Raw genomic sequence first — 11,343 nt, 5'->3', positions numbered from 1 at the left:
CATACACACACACACATAAATATACATACACACACAAACATATAATAAAATTCCATGCCCCATGTCCCCATAGCTTCAAAAATTACCAGTCCAGTATGGACACTTTTAGAGTTACAGATATTTAGGCCATATGAAGTTTAGACATGCCTGACAGCAGTCCGTTTGGCATTTTTAAGAACATGATTCTTTTTTTCTTCCCCTGTTGTCTGTGGCCACTATAAATTCACCAAAAGGAAAACGGGCCAGAGCTATGTGAGTGTGTGGGTGTTTTCCCATGCACTCTATTTGTTTATTCACATAGTCTAGTCCTCAGGGAATTTAAAAAAGAAAAAAAAAAAAAACTAGTTTCAAGTTAGAAGATCCAAAGAACTCAACATTTACAAGCTCTGGATCATTAAATATTATAGTTACTTCCCTATGACGTCAGTAAGTGGGAAGTGTTATTATCCCCATTTCACAGATGAAGAAACTGAGGGCTTTTATGATTCTATGTATCATCCAAAGCCAAACTGTGCTGGCAAGAGAATCAAGGGCTTCCAATAAAGCCCATTGATTTAACTTCTAGACAGGACTGTTCAATAAAAATATAATGCAAGGCATGTATGTGGTTTAATATTTTCCAGTAGCCACATTTAAACAGTAACAATAATCAGATGAAATTATGTTTAAATTATAGTTGATTTAGCTGATATGTCCAAAGTATTATCATTCCAACAAGTTATGTTGTAAAAATTATTAATGCAATAGTATACTTTCTTGTTTTCATACTAAATCTTCAAAATAGATATGCTTTTAACAGTGAAAACTTCTCAATTTGTGTCCATGTCAATTTGGACCCACTGCCTTTCAAGTACTGTTATCATGAGGTGGCTTGTAGTTCCTGCTCAGGACAGCTGAGGTTTGGACCACAGGTCTTCTCTCACAAGGCTTCCGACTAGACAGCTTCCCCAAGACATGCCCAGCCTTTTGTTGACTGTTAGGGCACCTTCAATTTTTCTTTACTATCACTTTGGTTTGGGCTAATGTAACCAAATGGTGTCTGTGCTCAGTCACTCAGTCATGTCCGACTGTTTGCAACCCCATGGACTGTAGCCCTCCAGGCTCCTTTGTCCATGGGATTTTCCCAGGCAAGAACCAAGTGAGAGTAACATGAAGTCTAACTCTAAGAGGAAACATGAGAAACCTCACACAAATTTAGAAAGTGGATTTATTGTATATCGAATTCAAGTTCTTATAGTTAAAAGCTTTAATAAATTTAGGAATGAACCTGTGATGGGTGAGCAAGATTTTTGAAGCTATCAGTTAATAGGCAAATATTTTAAACATCTTTCTTTCTGTTGATAACTCAATAAATTCCACAAGTTACAATAGTGATATAGTTACTGAATAGTATGATTTTAGGGGGGAAAAAAAAACCATTTAGCTTGGTCCTTAGTGGTACTCATACAGACAGAGAGCACTTTGCCTCTTCTAATTAGAGTGTACTTGCATTCCCCCTGGTAAGGGGTTGCTCTTTGGACACTGACCTTATATACCACACAAAACTACAAGCAGATTCATCTGAATCTCTCATTTATTTCACTGGAGGTCCCTGAATATGGCGGTGACATTTAAAAAAAAAATGTCTAAAATCTCAAAGTATTTTGCAAAGTCAAAAATCCTTGATGACCTAAGGAAAACTTAGCATCTAGGTCAAAGGAAGACAAAGTAGCATTTTCATAGGCAACAAAAAATTAACTGTAGCCTCTACCCCACAAGTGTGTGCACTGTGGTGAAGGAGAGCCAAAAGTGAAACAAATCAAATTTGTAATCATCTGAAACACATGACTTATTAGTGAGTGACTCTAAGGAAACCATTAGACAAGAAATTAAAGGCTTGTAAGGTAATGTCAACCACGTGTTTAGAACTATTGGTGACGACTAATCATCCAAGTCTCAATGGACATGAGTTTGAGTAAACTCCTGGAGCTGGTAATGGACGGGGAGGCCTGGCGTGCTGCAGTCCATGGCGTCACAGAGAGTCGGACACAACTGAATGACTGAACTGAACTGAATCATCCAAGTATCTAAATGTGAGGATACACATTGATTGTTCACTTATTTCAGAGAATTTTTTGAGGTATACAGTTTATAAGATTTGCACCTATAAATGTTCAGCAGTGAAAATCAATCATTCCACTGTATTTATATATCTATATATCCACCTACATTATGGGTCTACCTATGTATGCATTACCTTGCTCAGTTGTGTCCGAGTCTTTACCACCCCGTGTGCTGTAGCCTGCCAGGTTACTCTGTCCATGGGACTTCCCAGGCAAGAATACTGGAGTGGGTTGCCATGCCCTCCTCCAGGGAATCTTTTCAACCTAGGGCTCAAACCCAGGTCTCCTGCAGAAGGTCTCCTGCATTGCAGGCAGATTCTTTACTAACTGAGCCACCTGGGAAGCCCTAAGCTACCTATGTATGTTCATTCTCAAGTATATAAATCATAAAACTATACTAGAGTGCATATGAATAGATTAGAAAAATATTAATCTACATATACATGAGTAAAATAGTAAAAGATATATTTGCTGAATAAAACTTTATTTTTTGAAGAAAAAAATGTGATAGATGATAGATAATTATTCCTCATTTAAAAACTGTCGATTTATCTCAGTAAATGTAGGGGTCGGGGAAGATCCACTTGAGAGACATATTTTCAAAATAGCCTTTTTTTGAGCAAGACTGTTTTTAAAATTCTTCCAATAGTTCTTTTATTCAAGTCACTTCAAGAAAAATGACTCCAAAAAAAAAAGAAAGAAAAATGACTCCCGAATTCACATGCATTTGGAAGATCTAGTGATGAATAATATAACTACACACTTAATTGAAAGTTATTGTTAAAGGCTAATCAAGCAAGGATTTTGCCTTTCTGATCACAGGATTCAATCCAACATTATTGCTTTAGCTCTGATTCTGCAGACTTCTGCCAGAAATTTTCTATTTAGCTGAAGATACACTTGTCCCCAACAACTTCATCTTATAAAAATTCTAGCATGCAGTGAAATACGTGTACCCACAGGAGACACGCAACAGGTTGTCTGGTGTGTGGCATGTGCCAAACCTGGATAATCGCCAAGCCCAGCAGTGAAGCTGAGGAAAGCCTGACCTTTCCTGGGAGGCCAGTGAGACAAAGATAGAGGATCACACCCATCTAATGCCTGCTTTCTTCCCAGAGGAGCCAAGCTCTAGCACAGCCTCTTTGGGGATTTTCCTGATTCCCACTTGGACAAACTATGGCTTCTCAGAGCCTGTCTGAGAAGGCACCCTGATAAATCAATAGGTAAATGATTAAAAATTGCTCTTTCTTAGATAAACATGGTAGAAATAGTAGCAAATTATCACAAAATCAGATTATTTACTTAATGTGCTGCTTTTACATTTGTACCTTATAGAAAGAATGAGAGAAAAAAAAGAAAAAAAATGAGTGATGGAGGGAGAAAGGAAGGTAAAAGGAAAAAGGAAAGAAGGAGGGAAGAAAGAAAAAGCATTTCCTCTTTCTCTTGGGTGATGGTATATTTATTTTGCATTTTGTCAAGCAATTTATCACTTTCTTTGAGCACACACATTTCCATAAAACTGTATATTTTAAAGCACTGAACATTCATTAAACACATAGAGTCTAACAATGGCAAGTATTGATAAAAGATCCCTAAATCCTAAAGAAATTTCCCACCAATAAAAAGTTTGCTTCCACAAAGGCTGCCTTTTTCCCAGAGACATTTCATAATCTGAGGATAGGAAATCAAGAGGCCATCTGCTGAGGCTGGGTGTCAAACACAAAGTCTCTCTCTCCCATAGGCACTTTACCTGGTGGCCCTACCCTACATCTGGGTTGCAAATCTCCCTCCAGGATAGCCCTTATATTCAGGCCACCAGGTTTACACAAAGAGACCGCCCAGCTACTAGCTGGTAAAAGGCTCCAGGGGTCTCACATGGTCCCTGAGAGCTGCGTAATTCAGTGCAGAAGCTGTCCATGCAATTACATGTCCCAGTAGATTACAGTGTAATTACATGGAGGAGATGGAAAAATAATTGCTTGTAACTTACACTGTGGTTGAGAAGGCATAAATAATCACGTGTGCACTATGTAATGATGTGTGATCACTTTGCCACTACTGTGTCACCGCTACCACATATTTAGATGATCGGCAGTGACCTCAGGAAAAAAAAAACAAAACACTTTAAAGTTTTTTTTTGAAACTGAAATGTAAAGAACCGAAGCCCTGACAGCTACACAGTGCCTTTATAAAGGATTGCCTCTGGAAAATTTGTATAAGACCTCCCACCCAACCTGCAGGCACAACAGGGGTAAAAAGCAAGTAGTGTGATAAGTGCTGCTGTATTTGCATATTTCAACTTGGCTAGCGCCATCTGGCCCCAATTTCCAGGCCCTGACATTTGATCTCTAGAAAGGTATAGATAAAACCAAGCAAGTTGTTAAAAATTCAACATAAATGAGAAATGCTATTTAAGAGATAATTCTTAAATTTAAATCAGTTTACATGTTTAATTCATAGTATCCTGGATATTATTTGCTAAGATTAAATCCTAATTCCCTTTGGCAACAATTCCTCAGTCTCTCTCTCTTTTTTTTTTTTTGTTTAATAAAGAAAAGAAGCATTCTGTGTCTGAACAACAGCATGTCACTTTAGGGAACTTTTCGATATACGAGTCATTTTGCATAATTCACAATCAGCCACAAATTCATCTACTTAGGGATAAAGTGGGGAAAATGCATATGTCTCCACATGTTTTATTCCAGGTTTAAGAGTGGTGTTGTTTGAAGCCTTTATTTTATCAGCTCTTGTCTCAATAGTTGGTGAAGTATGAGAATAACTCCAGTATTAAATTAGAAGTTTTGGAATCTCATTTTAAGGCCCATTTTGAAAAGACACTTAATTTATTGAAAAGACATTAAATTTATTCTTAAAAAATATGATCTTTCCATTCTAATCATTTTAAAAGTGGCAGTAAAAATTCCTACAAGAAATTCAAGCTTAATCTCTCTGCTGCTGCTGCTGCTAAGTCGCTTCAGTCGTGTCCGACTCTGTGCGACCCCATCCCCATAGACGGCAGGCAGCCCACCAGGTGGAGGCTAAAATAGAAAATCAATGTTAATGAGCATGATAGACTGAATTACAATGAAAACATTGTTAAGACTAGTTTCAAAACTAGTTTCAAAACTATACCCTTGAAAAGAAATAAAGATTAAAACCTAAACATATGAAGCTGTTATTCAGTATAGGAGTTCAAAATTCTTTTTGTGTCCTGAGTTTTGGATCTGAGGAAGCCTATGGACGCTTTTCCAAGTATTTTTTAAAACATCAGAAAAAAATACATAAGAATACAAAGGAAATCAATTGTATGAATGTGGTTAAATACAAAGATTTGTGATAGAGTAAAATGCATTTTTTAAATTAATGAATTAATATGTAACTATTAAGTTAAATGCATCTATTAGCTACTACATTTTCAAAGTGGTGACAAAAATATATGAGATTTTAACATATTGTAACCACTGTCATGAAACTTAAAGATATTTATATCCTGGTACTGCTGGGATTGGGGGCAGGAGGTAAAGGGGACGACAGAGGATGAGATGGCTGGCTGGCATCACTGGCTTGATGGACGTGAGTCTGAGTGAACTCTGGGAGTTGGTGATGGACAGGGAGGCCTGGCGTGCTGCGGTTCACGGGGTCGCAAAGAGTCGGACACGACTGAGCGACTGAACTGAACTGAACTGAATGTGATTGTTGCTCACAGTCGTTACTGAAAGAAATTTTCTATTCTGGATAGAATTTAGTGAGAATAGAAATGTGATTTCTGATTCACAGATCCCCTGAATTCTGTGTATAGACCCTCTCAGGTCCTATACTTACCAGGTTGAAGGCACTTGACATTGTACCAGCTCCTGATAGAGCTGAAGCACATAACTGTTTTAATGACAATATTTTTGTTCTTACCACCCCTGGGATTAAAAGAAAGAGCAGAACTCTTTGTTTTACAAAGTTATTGGGAAAAGAAAAATATTTAATGTTTCTAAGACAAGAGGGATCAAGCACATAAAGTCTACTTTTCACAAATATATATTGTACAGAGGATGATAAAACAGTAGAGGCAGTGACTTTATTTCCTGCTTTCCTTGTGGCTCGGCTGGTAAAGAATCCACCTGCAGTGCAGGAGACCTGGATTCCATCCCTGGGTTGGGAAGATCCCCTGGAGAAGGGAAAGGCTACCCACGCCAGTATTCTGGCCTTGAGAATTCCGTGGACTGTATAGTCCATGGAGTCGCAGAGAGTCGGACACAACTGAGCAAACTTCACTTTCACTTATCCCTTTACCTACAAAATAAAACAATTAGAATGGATGATCCTTATCTGATATGCTAATTTTAATCTATCCTAGTCTGAAATTGATATTTGCCCATTCCTTTCTTCCCTGTACCCCCAGGCTACTTATTTAACCACGTTAGTGTTTCCCTTATATTTTACTACAGCTTGACATTTTATAAAATCTTTATGGATAATCCTGACTTCATTTTCATTACTGCAGGAATATAACTACAATGCCAACATGTGAACTTTCCAAACTCCCTGAAAGATGCGAATTGCTATCTGCTTATATAGTTAAGTCATGTTGGCAGGTGAGGGAAAATTCCTTTCCCATATATAAATACCTGCTGTTCCATGGGCTATTTTCTCCTAAAACTTCTAAGTGCACATCTCTTGATCATTATGCCATTATTATTTATGGAACTGTGAGAAGTGGTTTTCAGTACACACAGCAGAGACGAACAAGCTTGCAGTTTTAATAAGGCCCACAGATAATTAAGACATACAATTTCTTCTTCTAAAGCCAGGCCAGGAGGACTTTTCAGCCTGTAATATGAATGACTAAATGCTTTCATGTCTGAATTTACACATGGCTATAAAATATATTTTGACATTTTTTTCAGTCGGCTCTTTCATTTGTCTTAATTTCCCCAGGCAAAAATGAAACATCCTACATCATGTTCCACTAAAAATGGGAAGCTCAATCAGTCTTCAGCCCCACTTATTTATTTGAAATCCATCCTGAACACCATCTGCATAGTCTCTTATCTGTTCATGAAAAAATAGAACCAAACTACATCTTAGAACAGTTCCATATATTTGTGCACTGCTTCCTCCAAATAAGGCAGGTCCATGAGAATGACTGATTTCATGTTACAGATTCAGTTTTGTAGTCAACCTATTTCTGGAGTTCCCACAATAATGGATTCATTGAGGGACAAAAAATATGCTTAGCACATGCCTTTTCTCAAAGAAGACACATCTAGTTTGGAGAATAACATAAAAAGATCAGTGCATGGCAAGAGATTCTTAAAAGTGAAGAATTGATGTCAACAAAGTTCTAGAAGAAGGCATGGGGAAAGAGATACATTTCAGCCTTAAGGCATCAGAGAAACTCATTGTCTCTAATTAAATTTGGAAAAGGTTTCAAAATTGAGGAAAAATTAATCATGCAGAAACTGGAAATGGGCATTCCAAAAAGAGAGACTAGCATAAGTGAAGTTGGTGAGGAGACAATATATATTCAAAGAATTTAAAACTATTAAAGAATTTTAAACTATTATTGGGGGATTAGATTAGGCTTATTATTGTTTAGGGGCATTTGGGAACATGTAGTTAGATCACAGAGGAATTTAAGTGCTAAAGTTAAAAGTTTAAAATGCAGTTGCTAGATTATAAAGAATCACTGGATATCTTAGGACCCAAGGAATGCTTTGCCAGTGTGGGTTTGGGTAACACCTCTAAAAGCAGGAGGTCAGTTAGGAGCTAACCCTAAGCCTAAGGAGGAGATAAAGGCTTGAACCAAGGTGGTATTGGGAATATAAAGCAATAAATATCAGAAAGGTACATAAAGTATAAGAGAAAGGAATCTAAGAGATGCCCCTGGACAAGATTCTATAGAGTTGGGAGGGGTGGAGGTGTCTGTGATCAACCCAGGAAATACAGTTGGAATTCCTGAACCAGTGATTCCATTAATATACTTCAAGTTGGTCATTCCCCTGTAGAATGAATCAAGATAACTATGGAATAACCCAAGATATAGATCTCATTCAGAAGCTGGATTTTCTGTAATGGAAATTGCAATCCACAGGAAACTTCAAACTGTTTTAAGCATTAGAGTGGAGTAAAGAATACATAGCACAAGAGGTGAAAAAACAGTTATTCAAGAGCATTTGGATACAGTGACCACCTGAGGAAACGCAAAATATAATCAACAAAACTAGCACTATGTCTAAGTAAAACCATCTGGTGTTAATCATAATCAATATACAGATTTATCATATTAACTATGAAGACAGTTATCTTGTACTATGATAGATGGCCTCAGTGGTATCACAGTGGACATGCTTCATGAAGAAGACAGATTTCTTTTAAAGCTTTTATTTTATGTTGGAGGACAGTTGATTAACAATGTTGTGATGATTTCAGGTATACAGAAAAAGTGATTCAGTTATAAATATACATGTTTCTATTCTTTTTCAAATTATTTTCACATTTAGGATGTTACATAATATTAAGCAGAGCTGTGGTTCAGTTCAGTCACTCAGCCACATCCAACTCTTTGCAACCCCATGGACTACAGCACACCAGGTTTCCTGTCCATCACCAACTCCCAGAGCTTACTCAGACTCATGTCCATCGAGTCGGTGATGCCATCCAACCATCTCATCCTCTGTCATCCCCTTCTCCTCCCGCCTTCAATCTTTCCCAGCATCAGGGTCTTTTCCAGTGAGTCAGTTCTTCACATCAGGTGGCCAAAGTATTAGAGTTTCACCTTCAGCATCAGTCCTTCCAATGGATATTCAGGGTTGATTTCCTTTAGGATGGACTGGTTGGATCTCCTTGAAGTCCAAGGGACTCTCAAGAGTCTTCTCCAACACCATGGTTCAAAAGCATCAATTCTTCAGCTAGCAAACACATGAAAAGATGCTCAACATCACTCATTATTAGAGAAATGCAAATGAAAACCACAATGAGGTTTCATCTCACATCAGTTAGAATGGCCACCATCAAAAAGTCTACAGGCAATAAGCACCGGAGAGCGTGTGGAGAAACCTCTTACACTGTTGGTAGGAATGCAAACTGGTACAGCTGCTATGGAGAACAGTGTGGAGATTCCTCAAAAAAATAAAAATAGAACTGCCATACGACCCAGAAATCCCACTGCTAGGCATATACCCTGAGGAAACCCTAACTGAAAGAGACTCATGTACCCCAGTGCTCATTGCAGCACTGTTTACAACAGCTAGGACATGGAAGTAACCTAGATGTCCTTCAACAGATGAATGGATAAGGAAATTGTGGGACATATACACAACAGAGTATTACTCAGCCATAAAAAGGAATGCATTTGAGTCAGTTCTAATGAGGTGGATGAACCTGGAGCCTATTATACAGAGTGAAGTCAGTCATAAAGAGAAAGACAAATACTGTATATTAATGCATAAATATGGAATTTAGAAAGATGTCACTGATGTTCCTACATGCAGAGCAGCCAAGGAGACACAGACGTAAAGAACAGACTTTTGGGCTCAGTGGGAGAAAGCAAGGGTGGGATGATTTGAGAGAATAGTGTTGAAACATGGACATTACCATGTGTAAAACAGATGACCAGTGCAAGTTCGATGCATGAGGCAGGGCAACCAAAGCCGGTGCTCTGAGACAACCCAGAGGGATGAGGTGGGGGGAGAGGTGGGAGGGGGCTTCAGGATGGGGAGGACAAGTGTATACCTGTGCCAGTTCAGGTTGATGTATGGCAAAAACCATCACAATATTGTAAAGTAATTATCCTCCAAATAAAATAAACAAATTAATTAAACACATTTTTTCATGAAGAAGCATAGATTAGAGCACCCAATTTAGCAGAAAAAGCAGGGAGCTGTTTTGCCTCTTGGCACTACAAACATTCTCCAAACAGCAGTTCCAAATGAGTTTAAGACCTTGTACTAATAGAGGGGCAATTTAATTATAATTCATTACTTGGTTCTATCATGAACAAGAATAACGTCATAATTAATGGTTGTTGGTTTCCACCTGTAGACTCAACATACCTAAAAAGTAAAGAAAACTTGACTATTGTTTCAGAATATAATATAAATGTTATCAAACTTGACAACTACCTCTCAGAAGTAGGAAACAGTAGTGGTAGGGAAAGGTGGTAGACAGAGTAAAGCCAAGAAGTAGCATATCTTACATAGAATCAAAGAAATATGCATAATTATGGAAAAGCAAAAAGGTTCAAGTGCATTAATTGAAGGTATATGTACTTAGCCAATGGAATTAGATAAAAATTAAATAGCTATCAAGAAGAAGGGAATGGGGAGAGTAGGGTGATATGTAAAAGATAAACCCTTATCTTTCATACAAGAAAAGAAATAGAAGGTTTAAACTTAATCATTCAAGAATAGCAGTATGACCACATTATTTGAAGTTATGAAAGTAGACACTGGGTAACACTTGAACAGAAATTTTTAAAGAGATTACCTCTGGGAAATGCAACTAGGAGAGGGCTTAATTGTAAGGGAGGATCAGATTCTTTTCAGGATAATCCTTCTATTCTATTTGAGTGTTAGCATGTGATATGACAAAATTAATTATAAATTAGTATACAAATGACATTTTAAAATTACAGAATGGAGAGGGATGAAGGAGGGGAATGCCAAGAGAGGAAAATGTCTATTCACCTTTTCACAGGGGATCTTTTGAGAAAGGAATCGAGGAAGGAAATACAAAAAGATTAGATAATTTTCTGCCAATTCAATTACTTTTTCTACTGTAGGAAAAGAAATAAAAGTGAGTCCAGGTAATGAGTTGGCGGAAGGGAGAAGTATAATGGAAATGTTCTGGTACGAACCAGAGAGAAAGCACTCGAAATCACAAGGGGTGTAGGTGCAAAATTATTCAGTCTAAGACAGAAATCTATTTCTGATGATAGCACATGAATAAAAACAAAAAAATGATGCTTAAGGGGTCGCAGAAGGTTGGTAGATGGCTATATAGATCTACTAGTAAGCACCTATTCTGTTCTTTAAAGTCTTCAGAACATATTATCCTGCAAATAGAGTACAAGGCCTTTTAAATCAGGAATCTCTTCCCTGTTTTTAAACCAACCACTATGGAAATCTAAACAGAAAACAGAATCTCTTCCCAGAAGTGAATTTGTTGTTTTAAGGAGAACAGGCATTTGTAATTTTGTTAGCGGTCACTAAATGCCTTCCATAGTGAGTGAGAGAGTTACTCAGTCATG

Source organism: Ovis canadensis, chromosome 13, assembly GCF_042477335.2.
Source record: "Ovis canadensis isolate MfBH-ARS-UI-01 breed Bighorn chromosome 13, ARS-UI_OviCan_v2, whole genome shotgun sequence".
Taxonomy (NCBI): domain Eukaryota; kingdom Metazoa; phylum Chordata; class Mammalia; order Artiodactyla; family Bovidae; genus Ovis; species Ovis canadensis.
This window is presented reverse-complemented; position numbering follows the sequence as displayed.